General features: G+C 45.0%; 1 non-coding gene across 1 annotated transcript; it reads right to left on the bottom strand.

Moving 5' to 3' along the window:
- Window positions 1-256: 256 nt before the first annotated feature.
- On the bottom strand, window positions 257-360 carry LOC114679815 (U6 spliceosomal RNA). The gene has a single exon (XR_003731909.1). It is a non-coding gene; the product is annotated as a U6 spliceosomal RNA (small nuclear RNA).
- Between the last annotated feature and the right edge of the window lie 16,505 nt (window positions 361-16,865).

The following is a 16,865-nucleotide window of genomic DNA, read 5'->3' as shown; positions in this document are numbered from 1 at the left end:
TAGTGGCGTTATCTCGGTTCACTGCCACCTCTGCCTCCTGGGTTCAAGTGATTCTCCTGCCTCAGCCTTCTGAGTAGCTGGAATTACAGGTGTGCACAAACATGCCCAGCTGATTTTCGTATTTTTAGTAGAGATGGGGGGGTTTCACCATGTTGGCCAGGCTGGTCCTGAACTCCTGACCTCAAATGATCTGCCTGCCTTGGCTTCCCAAAGTGCTGGGATTACAGGCGTGAGCCACTGTGCCCGGCATTCCTGTGTATGTTTGTATCCCTTTATGGATTTGCATGTCATCCTAGCACAGGGACCTTACCATCTTCTCTGCATCACTCCAGTTTTGACAAGCACATTGGTGAAGTGTGCATACTTGACTCGATATCAACCCAACAAATGTGGATTGGGAAGTCTTTGCCTGGTGCCAGGCCTTGTACTGTGGGCAAGTAGTACTAGTTCACTACTCTCATGCACCCCTGACCTGGTGACTATGATAGTGACTTGCTGAACTCAGTACATATGTTCTGAATGGTCCTTCCTAAATACTCACTATCCCCTCAGCACTTGAGGATTCTTCCCTAAGTCAGACCTAGACATGATGAAGGAGAATATCAGGAAGAGACCAACGCCACAGTCAGGCCAAGCATTTTTCAGGGCTTCTAGTTCCTCTCTTCAGAGCACTGACCCAGTATCCTGGGCTGGTTTAGACTCTCTAAGGGTTGTGAGCTTTGCAGCTCATCAATAAGAGGGAGAATAGTGCTCGCCTTCTAGACTCAGCCAGGAGTGTTTATTAAGTTACTTGTTCCCTGCATATCAGGCTCAGCAATCAAGCCCTACTCTGTATCATAGCTTGATCAGCCCTCACTAAGTCTATACAGAGAGAGTTAGTATAGATGGGACCCACTCTATTGGCCATTGACTTACCTTGATGAATGATCTGTCTTTCTAGACAATGATTTCTAAACCCTTAAGATAAAGTGGCTTTAAAGGGCTAGGTGACTTTTCAAGTTCCTTAAAGCCCAACCGTGGGCCTTTAAAATTCTGAGAACCTCAAGACAACAACGACAACAATAAATTCCATGTACATCTACAATCAGGGAAAGATGGAGATACTACCCACACAGAATATTCTGTTTCAGGATTGAAGTTTTTCTCTGGATTCCTAGGAATGTTATTTTCACAATGTGAGGGAAAAGCTGCCTGGATGCAAGTATATTCCAGAATGATTATTTTGGTATGACTGTGAACAAATTCAGCTCCGTTTTCAACTAACTTTCATTTGGTGACCACTTAGAGCTTTCTGAGTGCCAGGCAGTTTGCTGGTAGAATGAAAAATCAGAAGGGTATCAGGTTCAAAGGGAGGCACAGGTGGAGTGAACAGAAGCCAACAGGTAGAAATGTCTTCCAGGTTGAAAGGATCAAAGAAGTCTTCATGGAGAAGGTGGCATAGTGAATTGAATTCTTCTCTATAGAGATATTTGTTTTGTTTTTACTTAATATGGATTTATTGAGCAATTATGTCATGCCATGTACTATGCAATGCAATGGCCCTGGGATATAAGAATGAGTAAGACACAAAGTCAGGTCTTTGCCTTCAAGGAGATCCCACACAAGCACGATCATGATAGCATGTGACTGAGGGAAATGGAGGGTGCTATGAGAGGCTTGTGAAGGTCTCCAGGAGAAAGGGGCAGGGCTAAACTGGTGCCAAATAGATTTATAGGCATGATCAAGGCAAATAATAAGTAGGAAGGCTTTCTTCTTCTTCTTCTTTTTTGCAATGGTTATGGCATGGCAAAGACATAGTAGGGGAGAAAGCCCAGAGTACCTGGATAGTGGTAAGTGGTAAGTGATCCAGTACCTCTGAAGCAGAATGCCTGAGAATGGAAAGTGACTGCATGAACAGGGGCCTGTTTGTAAAGAGCTGAGTGATCAATGAATGCAGATGGACATAAATACATGTTCAGGTGTAGTGGACCAAATGGCACAGAGTATTAACAGAAATAAAATAAGAAACGGGTAAAAATGGCAGCCAAACATACCCCAGAAACTCACAAGGTGTAAACCCTGGGAGCCATGTATTTCCAGCATGACAACCATTCCTAACATGTGATTCTTAACAGCTCATCTTTTGAAAAAAGAGAGAGGAAATGCAATTTATTGCCTATTAAACAATTGGATTTTCCATGTTCTGCTAAAGTGGAGTTTACTTCTCTCCCGGAAAACCACAATCCACAGAGGAGGAGAATAAATGAGACATAAATATAAATATATCCCCCTGAAGGGCAGTCAGTAGACAAAAGGTTACTTTAGGAGATGTGCCAGTTGATGTCACAGTGAAGTCAGATAAAATTACTCATCACTATTCTGTTAACCGAAAAAAAAAATGAGGGGAAACCAGGAGAAGGTCGTGAAAACTGTGTCAATTACAAATTATTCCAGGCAAAGTCACCATACCAGACACCTTCTGCTTTAGCTATAGTGAGTAAACAAAGGAAATATTCTTCAGGAAGCTGCTCTTTCTTTGCTCATCCTCTGAGCTCCCTCTGGGTAAAGGAGCTTTCTGACCACATCCTCAGCCCAGCCCAGAATTCTAGAGCAGAACAACATCTTCGGGGTGCAGCTCACCTCCCAACCAATGCCGTCCCCCAGAGGCTGCCACCTTGCCAGCATGTGTTCTTTTGGGGTTTTTTTTTCCACTCTGTCGCCCAGGCTAGAGGGCAGTGGTGCAATCTCGGCTCACTGCAACCTCCGCCTCCCAGGTTCAAGTGATTCTCCTCCTCAGCCTCCTGAGTAGCTGGGATTACAGGCATGTGCCACCAGGCCCAGCTAATTTTAGTATTTTTCATAGAGACGGGGTTTCATCATGTTGGTCAGGCTGGTCTCAAACTCCTGGCCTCAAATGAACCACCCACCTTGGCCTGTCAAAGTGCTGGGATTATAGGCACGAGCCACCGTGCCTGGCCTCCCAGCCTCTGTTCTGAATCGAATTTGAGCACCTTGAGTTCTGCCCCTCCTCCCCCACAGCCCTTGCAAGAATAATTATTTTCTTTTTTTTTTTTTTTTTGAGACTGAGTCTGGCTCTGTCGCCCAGGCTGGAGTGCAGTGGCCGGATCTCAGCTCACTGCAAGCTCCGCCTCCCGGGTTTACGCCATTCTCCTGCCTCAGCCTCCCGAGTAGCTGGGACCACAGGCGCCCGCCACTTCGCCCGGCTAGTTTTTTGTATTTTTTTAGTAGAGATGGGGTTTCACCGTGTTAGCCAGGATGGTCTTGATCTCCTGACCTCGTGATCCACCCGTCTCGGCCTCCCAAAGTGCTGGGATTACAGGCTTGAGCCACCGCGCCCGGCCTAAGAATAATTATTTTCTTTAGGCCTCTGTTTATTGCACACTCTCCTCCGCAGGCCCCTGCAGTTCTTGCAACTTCTCCCTTTCAGAGCCTGCCTGGGTGGGCATCCTGCCCTCGGGAGGCCTCTCTTATCACCCAGTAAGCTCAGCCCAAAGGCCACTCACATCCCTTGTCACACTCCTCTGAACTCACTCCAGGTTTTCTATGGTTATAAAAGGGAATGAACCTCCTCATAGGGTCGTGGTGAGGACAGCTGATGGAAAGCATTGGCACAGAGTTTGGCACACAGAAAGTATTTAGGCAGGGAGTGGTTGCTCACGCTTGTAATCCCAGCACTTTGGGAGGCTGAGGCAGAAGGATCGCTTGTGCTCAGGAATTCAAGACCAGTCTTGGCAACGTAGTGAGACCACCCTCTCTACAAAAAAATAAAAAATTAGCCAGGCTTGGCGACACACTTGGGAGGCTGAGGTGGGAGGATTGCTTGAGCCCAGGACTTGAAGCCTGCAGTGAGCCGTGATTGTGTTACTGCACTCCAGCCCAAAGACCTGTCTTTTATGAGATCCTGTCTTAAAAAATAAATAAAAAAGAAAAGAAAAGAAAAGAGAGAAAGTGCTTAGTATTATTATTTTCATATTAGTCCTTTGCCATAGTTAGCACAGGACCAAACCCCTAAGACACCTGCTCTTCTCTGAGGCAGTGCAGGGGATTGAGCACCTGCATGCTCAAGCACAGGCAGCAATGAGATGGTGTCCCTGCCCTCTAGGAGTCCATGGTCTATAGAAGGCAAAAGATGAATGGGATAAAGATCTGAAGAGAGGTCAAAGAAAGGGTGGGTGGTAGAAACTCGGGGGAAGGAAGACAGCCCTCACTCCTGGCCCAATTCCACTGCTGGTGCAGCTCTCTTGGAGCCTTGCACCCTCATGGGAAGCCGGAGGCTGCCTGCCAGTCCCTGAGCAGCCTTAATATGCAGGGACTGATGGGCCGTGTTCTCAGGAGCATCTGAACTGGGCCAAACTCACATGTTTCAGGTTTGGCTTTAGTCACAGTGTGATGGAGGATTTCTCAGTGCTGGGTCTTATGGTCTCCTGGACAGAGAGGCCAGAGGCATCACCTCCCTGAACAAAAGCATCTGCCCAGATGCAGTGCAGACTCTTCTCTCTTTCAAATACTTTCCATGAAACAATGCTGATCCCTTCATTCCTGATCTCAGCTTGCTGAGTCCTTTGTGGTGCCTCAGTGGACACACTGAGAGGAGGAAGAGGAGATGGGAGAGGTGAGACGTATGTGGCCATAGCCACAGACTCAATATTACTGGCACTTGTGTAACTGCAAGCAGATGATGTTCAGTTACATCAGCGTAACTGGTGGCTCACAGAGCCTTCCTAGGAGGGAAAACCCTCTGTTTCCTGTGCACACAGTGAGGGTGGTATAAATGTCGAAAGAGTCAGCACATGACCAAAGTAAAAAATTTTAAAAAGATATTGTCAGGAAATAGTGGTGATGGTTGCACAACATTGTGAATGTACTTCATGGCACTGAAATGGACACTTAAAAATAAAGTGGTCAATTTAACGTTATGTGTATTTTATCACAATTAAAAAGAAAAAGATGATCTCAGGTGACCATGAGACAGCCTCCAGGCAGTATCCAGCCCCTTCCCAGTGAAGATGCTGCTCATGAAGTGAGGCAACTTCTGCTTTTGGGGCCAGCTGGCTCTGGTCCTCACCACCTGTGTCATCCGGGCAAACTTCTTAATCACTTGGAGTCCCTGTTTCTGTATGTGTAAAAGCGAAGGGATGTTGGGCGACAAGATGAGATCATTTAAAATTCTTACAGTACCTGGCCATGCATGGTGGCTTATGCCTGGGAATTCCAGCAGTTTGGGAGACTGAGGCGGGCAGATCACCTGAGGCCAGGGGTTCAAGACCAGCCTGGCCAACATGGTGAAACCCCATCACGACTAAAAATACAAAAATTAGCCAGCCATGGTGGCACATGCCTGTAGTCCCAGCTACTTGGGAGGCTGAGGCAGGAGAATTACTTGAACCCGGGAGACAGAGGTTGCAGTGAGCCCAGATCGTGCCATTGCACTCCAGCTAGGCAACAAGAGTGAAACTCCATCTCAAAAAATAAAAATTAATAAAATAAAATAAAATAAAATTCTCACAGTACCTGGATGCCCATCTATCCCAATTTGCCTGGAATGGAAATATTTCTGGGACACGAGGCCATCAGTGCTAAACCCATACAAATCCAGACAAACTGGGATAGCTGGTCACCCCAGCAGTGCCTAATGTAGTAGATGATCAATAATGGCAGTTATTGGTACATATGACTGCCATTTCTACTACCATAAAGAGAAGCTAACATCCGGGGGCTTACAATTTGCCTGACCCTATTCCACGTATTTTGCTCGGATTAGCTCATTTAATCTTCATAACAAGTATGACACAGGTAATTATTATCTCAGTTTTGCAGAGGAGGAAACCAAGCAGGCAGGATCTGAATGTAGACAGTGTGATTCTACATGACAAAGTCTTAATCAATATGCTATACCATCTTCCCCTAAATTTACTAAGTACTGTGTTCCAAGCACTGTTCCAAGTGCCTGAACTATGTTATTTCATTCATTTCTTATAATGACTCTGTTATGACTATTACAGATGAGAAAGAAAGGAAGGCTTATTTGGGAGCATGGAATGGAATTCACCAAGAACTAACTGCACAATTGCTGTGCCTATTATATAAAAATAGGGTGACCAACTTATCCTGGGTTTTCAGGAGGGATTCCCGAAAGCCCTATGCCCAGAGAACCCACCTCAGTCCTGAGCAAACCAGGGATGCTGCTCACCCTATGTACACCATAGCAGGTCCAGGGAAACTAAAGAACCCAAACAGATCATTCCAACAAGAGGAGCTATAATTAGCAAACAAAACAACTGATACATGTTCAACCCTTCTACTTATCAAGGAAATATAGAAAATATAACAATTCTATGTTTAACAAATGAATAAACATTTAAAATAAATAACAATAGCAGCACTAATCAGTACACACGTTTCAGGAAGCCAGTACATCCATTCATTGTTGGTGGTATCAGTGGAAGCACCCAGTGAAATATTGTTAAACCGATGAAGTTTGTGTAGCAACACAGAGACATGCTCAGCTAAGTGAGAACAGCTGGATGTGGAACTAGGCCCGTGCTGTGTTTACCACAACATAACATTTTTGCATAAACGTCACCAGGGCCTGGAAAAGCACTTGGAAAAATAAAAACATCTGATGTGTTAGCAGGGAAGATGGTGATGATTTCTTTCCCCATGCTTTCCATTGTTGCTGCTGTTTGTTTGTGTAATAAATGCAAAAGAAAGACAACACCCTACACTGACTCACTTTTCTGTCTTTAGTGGGGTTGCTCCTCTTACCTTGCTGGGCAACTCCAAGCTCAGCAAATCTCCCAACCCCCCTCAGCTCTGGTTTCATCCCTCTCCTATGGTCCTCATCTGGCCCCACCTCTGATTGGACTACAGTTTGGGGCCCTGGGGGCAAAAATCATGACCCATGATCCTTCTTACTTGCTCCATGTACCAGACAGATAATTGTTACTAAAGAAGTATTCGTTGAATTCAACACTTTCTTGATTCCCTCTTTCTGGCTTCTCTGTCTGCAAGAAGCAAACAGGAAAATGGAAGCCAAGGTAAAGTTAAAAAAAAAAACAACCTGATATTCAAGCTATTGGAAGGGAGAAGATCAAGTAGGACTTTTCTAGGTAATTTGAAACTCCTCATAAGGAAGGTAGGAGAAATGAAGGCAAAATACCAGTATACTTTGAGGAAGATCCACAGACCCACGACTGTGTATGCTGGGGCTTTCGAGAAGATGGAACATGGGTTGGAGTTTATGTCAGCCAGCATCTGGTTCACCCCTTCACTGGAGGGTCAGAGGAACTGAGGTCAGTGAGGAGACTGATGTGCCCCAGGTGACTCAGCCACTGGGCTTACTCAGGTCTCCGTCTGCTTCTCCACAGGCTAGCTTCACCAACGGCAGCAACTTTCCCTCTGGCCTGCCAAGGTACTGGAAATTTCAATCATCCATGAGTCATTGCCTTTGGGGGTGGCATTTTGACTTGAGGAAGGCATGCTAAATGTGAGTTTGGTTTCCTGAAAGTAATAACTCATGAACCCATTTTGGACCATCATTGTCTCAGGCAGAATCACTTTGACTAAGGATCTAGCTCAAACCAGGCCCTGGAAGAGGTGGAGAAGGAAAGGAGATAGATTTTGATAGAATATGAGTGGCTGGGGAGAGAAGCCCAGAGTGAATGGACATAGACGGTTGAAGAAAAGGATGAGGGTAGTGAGAGGCAGGCCATGGTGGCAGGTGCAAGAACGTGGGTGGAGTCCAGATGAATGTAGCAAACAGAAGTTGGGGATCCAAGGACCTCTTCCATGCATTTACCCATAGCCTCGCCAAGTCTTTCTGAGACTCGGCTTCCTCATTCATAAAACAGGGCAAAACACCTGCTCTCACTACCAGGTATTATGAGGACCTAGTAAGAAAAGGCCATAGCATTTGATGACTGGCAGAAGCCATCTTGTGTCCACTGGGCGAAGGTGGAGGCAGGGACAGGGAAGGGAGAGATCTAGCCCAAGTCTATGCCAGACCTCAAAGGCCGAGCGGGGCTTCAACACAGTCTCCACCCTTCAGTGCAAGTGGCTGATGATATATATGAAATTTCTTAGCATTTTTAGCTGTGAAAATGCTAATGATTCTAATTGCAGCAGGGTAATTATACCAAGTGGCTTAGTCAGGAGGTGTTGATGAAGGGCTGAATGAACAATGCTTTGAACAAAAGTGCTTTGAACAAAAGTGCTCCGAAACCTCTGATCCTGAGAGCCCTTTGTCTGTTCCCAGGTCCCAAGCCTTCCTTCCTCCCGCTTCACCACAAGCTGAGCAGCCTTTCCCGCTGTTTGCTTGTGAGGGCCCCCTCCTATCTGGTACAGGACACAGACTTTCAGGGCTCAGCATGGGAAATGAACACCATGAGGGGCATATAAGGCCAAAGTGAAGCAAGAGTGAGGTTGGTGCCTGACAACAGGATAAAGTGCCTCATGGAGTTAAAAATGGCTGTTACTATGGCCACCTGTTCTAAGTTCCTTTCATGAATTAACCCATTTAGGCCTTATAAGAATCCTGTTAATCCCCAGTTTATAGATGAAAAAACTGAGACACAGAAAGGTTAAGTAGCTTGACAAAATTGTCACAGCTAATACCTAGTTGAGCCAGGATTTGAACCCGGGCATGTTGACACTAAGAGGCCATGCACTTTACTGCTGAACCAGGCAGCAATCTGGTGGCACTAGAGAAAGTTGCAATGAAAGACTTATGGCCCACACCGTGTGATCTGGCAAAAATCATGCTAAGGGAGGTGGCAAGCAGTTGGTCCCATTCCCAGCTCAGCTATTCATGTTCTGGCTAACCCCAACCAAGGCGTTTAGGTCTCAGCTCCCAAGCTATAAAATGGCAGAGGGGGGTGCAGACGGTGAAGTCTAAGAGATCCCTCAACTCCAATGTGAAAATGTTCCCTACTAGATTAAGAGTTTGCCCAACAACATTAGTAATTGTCTGCTCGGGTCAATAGAGACAAAATCTAGAGGAAGTCTGAGGTTGCAAATTCAAGAAGTCATTTTGCAAAATATTTTCAAAGATGAAGAGAACTTGTCAAAAACAATTGAGGCATTTTCTTTTATTTCCAAAGGAAATGATTCAACTCAATGAAAGGTCACTAATGAAAGAGAGTTAATGTTATAAACATCAAATATTCGGCAACTCTTCCTGGCCAGCTGGGGAGTCAGCCCTGGCTTCTGCTGTGTATGTGCTTGTGTGTTTCCTTCTCGGGCTTCTGCTCAGAACTACTTTCAGAAGATTCTACCTGATACCTGTGATATCTGTGGATGATTCACTCATGCAGTCAGACTGGCTCCCAAGACATTCCAGGCACCCTGACCAGGAAAATGCTTGAGGTTTCTTTTTTCTGAGACAGGATCTCGCTGTGCTGCCCAGGCTGGAGTGCAGTGGTGTGATCACAGCTCACAGCAGCCTTGACCTCCTGGGTTCAAGGAATCCTTCCACTTCAGCCTCCTGAGTAGCTAGACCTATAGGCACATGCCACCACATCTAGCTAATTTTTGTAGAGACTGGGTTTCACCATGTTGCCCAGGCTGGTCTCGAACTCCAGGGCTCAAGGGATCCTTCTGCCTTGGCCTCCCAAAGTGCTGGGATCATAGGCGTGAGCCGCTGTGCCCAGCCTGCTCCAGGCTTCTTTGTAGCAAACCAACATTGGGATTCTCTATTTTCCTGAGGGCCAAATGTTACCAAAAGAAATAGATTGGGAAACATATATAAAAATAGAAGGTTAATTTTGGAGGTGAAAAGGAGAGTGTATAGAATAAGGTAGGGTATGCTTAGATCAGTAATTTGCAGCCGTGGCCATACATTGTAATCACCTGAAGTGCTTTAAAAACTGAGGGCTGGGTCCCACTCGACAAATAATTATGATTTCATTGGCTTGGGTATGGCCTCGGCATCGGGACTTTAAAAATCTTTCCTTTTAAAAATACCTCTTTCATATGCAGTGTGAACCACCTAACAATGTTTCAGTCAACAACAGAAAGACTATAATACCGTATTTTTTACTGTACCTTTTCTATGTTTTGATATGCTTAGATACGCAAATACGTAGCATTGTATTAAAATTGCCTACAGTACTCAGTAGTGTAACAGGCTGTACAAGTTTGTAGCCTAGGAGCAACAGGCTATAGCATACAGCCTGGGTGTGTATGGCTGTACCATCTAGGTTTGTGTAAGTGTGCTCTGATGTTGACACAATGATGAGATAATCTAACAACATCTTTCTCCAAACTTACCCTTATCATTAATAGATGCATGATTGTATATATGTATATGTGTACATGCACATATATACATATACATTCATACATTTAATATAAATGGGATCATACTAGATATATATATTATCTATTTAAATTTTTTTACTTTATTAAGTAATATTCTACACACATTTCATATGGTAATATATATTCATTTACAGGATTATTTAAACTTCTAAATAATATTCTATATTAGGGATTTATATTTATTAATATCATTCTATTGTTTGGTATGTAATTTTAACATTCTCACCATCATAAACAACACCCTAACAAACAATCCATTATGTAATCTATTTTGTGCTCATCAATAATTATTTCCTGAGAATCAGTGTTTATCATCCTCACATAATTTTGTCAGTGTGAGTAGAAAATGGCATTTCAATATTGATTTTTATTTCTTTTTTTAAAAAAAATTACTTCTGAAGTTGAAGTTTTGTGTATGTGCATGGTTATACTATTTTTTTTTTTTTCTTCTTTTGAGACAGCATCTTGCTCTGTCACCCAGGCTAGTCCTGAACTCCTGGGCTCAAGTGATCTGCCACCTTGGCCTCTCAAAAGTACTGAGATGATAGGTGTGAGCCACCACCTCTGGTTGGTTTTTTGTTTTGTTTAGATGAATTTTTTAATTTTTAGCAATTTGTAGTTTATTCTCTGAAGTGCCTCTTTGTGTCCTTTGTCCTCTGTATCCAGAGAGATAGTATAGAGGAAGGCAGCTTTCTGGACATGCCTTACTCCTTATGATAACATTTGGCCACGTGGTGCCCTGATCTTCTTTCAGAACCCGATGAATACATTTTGGATGCCATTCTAGACCTTCTTAGACAGTATCTTGATATCCTTTTCAGACCTGGCATTCAGCAGGCAAGGCTGGTTCTGGGAGTGCCAAGAGAAGCTGGAAGCTGAAGCCAACTGCTCCTGCTGAAGCGATACAAGCAGGAACAGGAAAAACGGGCGGGGCGTCCCTCCTCCCTCCGCTCTCCTTTCAGTTTCTCTCTAACGCCTCCTTTTGGCAAACCTAAAAGAGGCCATTGTCTAGGGATCTAAGAAATGTAGTTTGCAGGTTTCTAGCCCTGGCTCCACTAAGCAGCACGTAAAGAAAGGTGAGATCCTTGGGGCATGATACTTTCGGGAATCGGTCTCACCTAGATTTGATCTCCCATCCATCTCATCTATCTCACTGTGCTCAGGACCCTCTGGTAGTTCCTCTCACCAGAATGGTTAGTTCCTGGTGCTGATTAGCTCCTCCATCTATGGTCTACTTCATGATCACTGAGATACTCTTCCTTCCATGAACTGACCATCCACACCTGTGCTCTCAGACAGCTTGTTGGACTCCTGGATTTGGAAGAAGACTCCACCAAGGTCTACCCAGTTGGTGGTAACTCCAGATGGCAAAATGACATCTACCAACTAGGACGTGAAATATGTTCATTGCCATATCTATGCAACACCATGAGATTATCAACTTGACCTTCAAAGAATTCTCATATACTTTATTGAACTCCTCCCACCAGAAGGATCAATAAGCCATCACTCAATTATGGCCTCCCCTCCATCCTGCTGAGTGTGCATCATGATCACTCTGGCCACAGAGCACAGGCCACTCTGCAACCAAGAGCAGCAGCAGTGTGCTGCCCAGCCTTGGCTCATTTAAGTGGGAGAGATGTATGCTGTACTTGCTCATGCAGAAATGAGCCAGCTGTCGTAAGTCATGTGTGCACGAATCCCATCTCTCCCTGCTTCTTGTTTTGTCCCACTACTGTGTGCCAGCAGCTTGCACTGGAGATGCAGAAACGGGAGATGCAAGTCAGGCACTCCTCAGAGTACCATGGCTGGCTCAGCACCTAGCCTGCTGAGAGAGTCCACCTGCCCTGCTGAGTGCTGGTGGGAACCTGCCTCTGGGATGTGAAGCACCTCCACAGGGTGTTTCCACCACTGCCACACCATATCCACGGGGACACCAGGAAAAAAAAGGGTAGTGTAGAGTAGTGTAGAAATGAACTCCATGATCTCATATCTCCTTCTCTGCACTTGTACATCCTCTTTCCCCATTTGACTCTGGGATCTTTTCACGGCCTGCCTTCTGAACCCTCTTCATCTGTATTAACTACTCACCATTTTTGACCCTTCCGTTCAGATTCCACTTCTGTCTTTTGCTTTCTCCTTGAGACCCAACCTTGGATATTTCCTTGCTTCCACGCCTACCCAACCTGGGTCTAGCTCATCAGGACATGTTTGGCTACATCAGAACCTTTTCTCTGGAACTCCCTCCTCCAAGGCCTGCAGTGCCTCATTCACTGGGGTCACTCGGACCTGCAGAACAACTTCTTCTTCAAGGGCCTTCACTCTCTTCTTTCAGATTTTCTCTACCCACAGAGGTTTTCTCTGACTCTGTTTAAGGCCCTTGCCAGAAGAGCTAAAAAGGTGATTTTGGAGGAGGATCATTTGCTTAGGCAAGGAAAAGGGCCTTTTTCTTATGATCATCAGTCTTTCCTTCCCCCAGCAGGAGCAATGCAATCTCAGGAAGCAACTGAGTAGAGCCACAACTCTCCCTGGTCCACCCATCCACCACCCATCTCAACAGCTAGCCCAAGGCTCTTCAAAGTGGCAAGGGCTGAGGTCTGAGGACACTGAGACTTGTTCCTCCAGGACACGCGTGCTTCCTCCAAACTCCCAAGTACTTGCAGGGGCATTGCAGCCAGCAGGCATGACTCTGGCTAGCTCCTTGGCTTTTCTCTGTTGGCTCCACTAGAAGCAGTCATGTAGATTCTGCTCTGGGCTCGCTGGGAAAATGTGAGCAAGGACGCTGTGAGCAAGGACACTGTGCAGTGTCTCATAATATCATAGCATATCATAGAAAGCTCCATGTGACAAAATCCCTTTAGAATTCACTGGGGGTCTACTTGAGGGAGTAGGGTGGGAGGAGGGAGAGGATCAGAAAAAAATGCCTATCAGGTACTATGCTTAGTACCCGGGTGATGAAATAATCTGTACACCAAACCCCCATGACACAAGTTTACCTATATAACACACCTGCACATGTACCCCTGAACCTAAAATAAAACTTAAAATAAAAAAGAATTATGTTCCAGAGAAAGTCCTGTCCTCTCAAGGAAAAGGTGCACTTTTTAATAAAAATAAGGATGTGAACCCCAGGCATGCCGAGCAAGGAGTAATGACAAAACTGGAGGGATTCCAGCGCCAGCCTCCTGCTGCCTTCACAGAGTCTCCAGGGAGTATCTTTTTGTATGCTTGGACCAGAACCTCCTCATTCCCATTGTACCTTTTTTGCTGATGTTGGCTCTAATCTCTGAGAAGGAAAAATTACTGTAGGGAATTCTAGAAGCCCACAAAGACCTTCGAGATCTGTAGGGTGTGAAAAAGGGAAGGAGAGCAGATACTATTATTGGCACTCACTATTTGCTGCATTCGTGTTTAACCCAATGAACTCATGTGTGAATGCATGAGTGAATAAAATAATAGACCAATAAATCTGTCTGTATTTGGTAAGGCCAATTTTCTCCAAGCTGAAGCTCTGCCTGGGGTGGAAATTAGGTACTTTCTGCCCCTGTTTAGCTATCTCAGGCTGTGAAAGGCACTCCCACTCTTTTTATGCTGGCCATTTTGCCCCTCAGCTCCATTCCCACTCCTGTGTGCTCTGCTCTGTGTGGTAGGGGGCTGGGACCATGCGCACTGCATCTAGATTCTGCATACTGGTTAGATTAGATTCTGTTCATGGCAGAGCAGTGGCAGGAGACTAGAAGATGGGGAGAAAGAGTGAAGCCCTTCCTAGCCTTTCTGTCTGCCGCAGCATTGCAGAGTGTGGACTCCTAGGCTCCTGCTCAGGTGCAGTGACAATGGCAGTGGGTACATCAACAACCTCAACAGCATGGTGGTTGGTGGGCCAAGACTCAGGTGAGATCAGGCTGGCAGGTGTGATCTGGCTACGTGGCTCCAACAGCAGCAGCAGGAGTGTAGGCTCTGACTTCCTGGAGCATCAAGATGTCAGCTGCAAGAGTCCACAGCCACAACCTCCCAATATCTAGGTTCTCAACTCTAGGCAACACTGTATCCCTGTTAGCTCTCTTGCCTAAGGGTGATCCAGTTTCCTGTAGCTCTAGTTTATAGCTAACCTGATCTCTCTCCTTGTGCTCCTCTGGCCTTCCCAGTGTGTTTGTAACCAACTCTCTGTCTTCAATTCTCTGTATTTGGAACACATGATGTGACTTTTGTTTCCCTGACTGGACATTGATCAACATGCCATCCTTCTGTAGATCCATAACAGCCCTGAGTCCTTACCTAGACATTGTTCCCACATATGTTTTCATATGAAAATAATTCTGTGACTGAAGAAGATTCCTCTTGGTGGGGGATGTGTCCTTTCATATCCCTCCCTTTCTTGTGAGAATTATGGACCGGTTGACTGTGGCTGGGCTTAACCCTGTTGGGCTTTCATAGCACAATCAACTGCCCCTCTGCAGGGTCATCCCCATAAACTAAGAATAAATGAATCCCTTCATGGTTTGCAAACATTAATCTTGTGAATTTCAAGTCATGTCACTACAGCCTCAATTAGAACTTAGCTGCATGAGATTAATGACTGTCATACAGCAAAGCAGGCAGAGTCCCTGAAGAGGGCCTCTGGGCAGCTGAGTTTCCCACCTTGGAGCATGGCTGGGCAGGATTCTAAACATGAGGGGCCTGTTCTGTGGGCTTTTCCTCAGCATTTTCACATTCTGCACTCGCAATGTGTTAGAATTACAAAGAAAGTGTCTTCAGGTCCATCTCCTCCTTGGCCATGGGGGGATAAATGTTGGTTACAGTCTGTGTTGTGGCCTCTGTAATATCAGTTGTTATCAGAGAGACTGTCACTGTGTTTCTCCCCGTCCTGATTCACTCCACAATGAGATGGATGGGATGTTTACATATTTTTTGCCAAAGTACAAGCTGTCTGCTTAGATATGTAGCCACAATTTTTAAAATTGCACACTTTGAAGTATACAATTCAGTCGTTTTTAGTATATTCACAAGGTTATACAACTATAACTATTATCCAATGCCGATTATTTTCATCACCCCAAAAAGAAACCCAGCCCCATTTGCAGCACTCCTTATTTCTCCTGCTCTCAGCCCCTGGCAACCATTAAATTTATTTTCTGTTTTTATCTATTTGCCTATCTTGGATGGACATTTCTTAGAAATCATACAATATGTGGCCTTTTGTGACTGACTTCTTTCACTCAGCATAATGGTTTCTTGGCTTTTTTTTTTTCTTTTAGATGGAGTCTCATTCTGTTGCCCAGGCTGAAGTGCTGTGGCGCAAACTTGGCTCACTGCAACCTCCGCTTCCCAGGTTCAAGCGATTCTCCTGCCTCAGCCTCCTGAGTAGCTGGGATTATAGGCATGCACCACCATGCCCGCCTAATTATTGTAGTTTTAGTAGAAACAGGGTTTTGCCATGTTGGCCAGGCTGCTCTTGAACTCCACAGGTGATCTGCCTGCCTCAGCCTCCCAAAGTGCTGGGATTACAGGTGTGAGCCACCATGCCCTGCTCAACTTAGCATAATGTTTTGAACTTACATCCATGTTGTGGCATGTATCTGTACTTCATTCCTTCTAATGGCTGAATAATATGTCATTATATGGCAAGACCACATTTTGTTTGTCCATTCATTAGTTAATAGATATTTGGGTTCTTTTCACTTTTTGACTAGTGTGCATAATGCTGCTATAAGCATTCACGAGCAAGTTTTTGTGTGAATATGCTTTCAATTCTTTTGAATATATATCTAGGATTAGAATTGCTGGGTCACACAGTAACTCTATCTTAAGCTTTTGAGGAATTGCCAGGCTGCTTTCCAAAGTTGTCATGCCATTTTATATTTCCACCAGCACTGTAGAAAGGTTCTAATTTCTCCATGGCCGTGATCTGACTGTGATTAGACTTACCAATACCTAAAGTGTCCAGGATCTGAGAAATTTTCATCCAAAACTTAAGACAGGGATTGGCAGTGAGGTGTCCAGGGTCTCACCTGAAGGCGATGTGCCTAGAGGTCTGTTTTGCTGACCTCCAGAAATAATTGTGGGAATGTGGATGGCCATACTCATTTCCCCACATCATTTTCAATGATTAAATGTCAGGGGTAGGGGGTTTGTGATCCATATTTGCTATTCTTTTTACCCTCTTCCTATATTTGAGACTACTATACTCTATATGAGGTGAAATCTGAAATGCTACACCCCTGCTTTTCCAGGACCCGTGGAACCAACTTACCACCTGGGCTTTGAGGAGGAATCCCGTGGCCATGTGGGGTCCACCCTTCTGATGAGGGGCCCTAGCAGGGCTATCAAGAGTCACTTTCACTTGCTTGCAATGTGGCCATACTCTCATGTATCCCGTGTGAAGTTCACACTTGCTAGATAGGGGTTTCAAATCAGTAGCTTGCTAGCTGAAGCTGGTTAGTGGGTGTGTTTTGTGTGGCCTGTGTGATTTCCTAAAGATGGGAAGATTTCACTGAAATATCCAGAATTGTAGTTTATCTGAAAACAATCAGAAGCTCTGGTAGCCCGGA

Source organism: Macaca mulatta, chromosome 7, assembly GCF_049350105.2.
Source record: "Macaca mulatta isolate MMU2019108-1 chromosome 7, T2T-MMU8v2.0, whole genome shotgun sequence".
NCBI lineage: Eukaryota > Metazoa > Chordata > Mammalia > Primates > Cercopithecidae > Macaca > Macaca mulatta.
The sequence above is the reverse complement of the archived record's forward strand: the minus strand, read 5'-3'. Positions and strand labels throughout refer to the sequence as shown.